This window comes from Lottia gigantea, assembly GCF_000327385.1.
Source record: "Lottia gigantea unplaced genomic scaffold LOTGIsca_2586, whole genome shotgun sequence".
Classification (NCBI taxonomy): Eukaryota; Metazoa; Mollusca; class Gastropoda; family Lottiidae; genus Lottia; species Lottia gigantea.
Window position 1 is genome coordinate 8,314 of NW_008708790.1, and position 1,397 is coordinate 9,710.

Genomic DNA, 1,397 nt, shown 5'->3' on the forward strand with positions numbered 1-1,397 from the left:
ATCCATAGCCTATAGCATACTTATATCTCAACTTTATCATTACAACATCCATAGCCTATATCATACTTATATCTCAACTTTATCATTACAACATCCATTGCCTATAGCATACTTATATCTCAACTTTATCATTACAACATTCATAACCTATATCATACTTATATCTCAACTTTATCATTACAACATTCATAGCCTATATCATACTTATATCTCAACTCTATCATTACATCCATAGCCTATATCACTCTTATTTATATCTCAACCTAATCATTATATTCATAACCTATATCATACTTATATCTCAATGCTATCATTACAACATTTATAACCTATATCATACTTATATCTCAACTTTATCATTACAACATTCTTAACCTATATCATACTTGTATCTCAACTTTATCATTACAACATTCATAGTCTATATCATACTTATATCTTAACTTTATCATTACAGCATTCATAGTCTATATCATAGTTATATTTCAACTTTATCATTACAACATTCATAGCCTATATCATACTTATATCTCAACTTTATCATTACAATATTCATAACCTATATCATACTTATATCTTAACTTTATCATTACAACATTCATAGTCTATATCATACTTATATCTCAACTTTATCATTACAACATTCATAGTCCATATCATACTTATATCTTAACTTTATCATTACAACATTCATAGTCTATATCATAGTTATATTTAACTTTATCATTACAGCATTCATAGCCTATAGCATACTTATATCTCAACTTTATCATTACAACATTCATAGCCTATATCATACTTATATCTCACTTTATCATTACAACATTTATGGCCTATATCATACTTTTATCTCAACTTTATTATTACAACATTCATAGTCTATATCATACTAATATCTCAACTTTATCATTACAACATTCATAACTTATATCATACCTATATCTCAACTTTATCATTACAACATTCATAACCTATATCATACTTATATCTCAACTTTATCATTACAACATTCATAACCTATATCATACTTATATCTCAACATTATCATTACAACATTTATAGCCTATATCATACTTATATCTCAATTTTATCATTACAACATTCACAGCCTATATCATACTTATATCTCGACTTTATCATTACAACATTTATGGCCTATATCATACTTATATCTCAACTTTATCATCACAACATTTATAACCTATATCATACCTATATCTCAACAGTATCATTACAACATTCATAGCCTATATCATACTTATATCTCAATTTTATCATTACAACATTCATAGCCTATATCATACTTATATTTCAACTTGATCATTACAACATTCATAGTCTATATCATACTTATATCTCAACTTTAGCATTACAACATTCATAACCTATATCATACT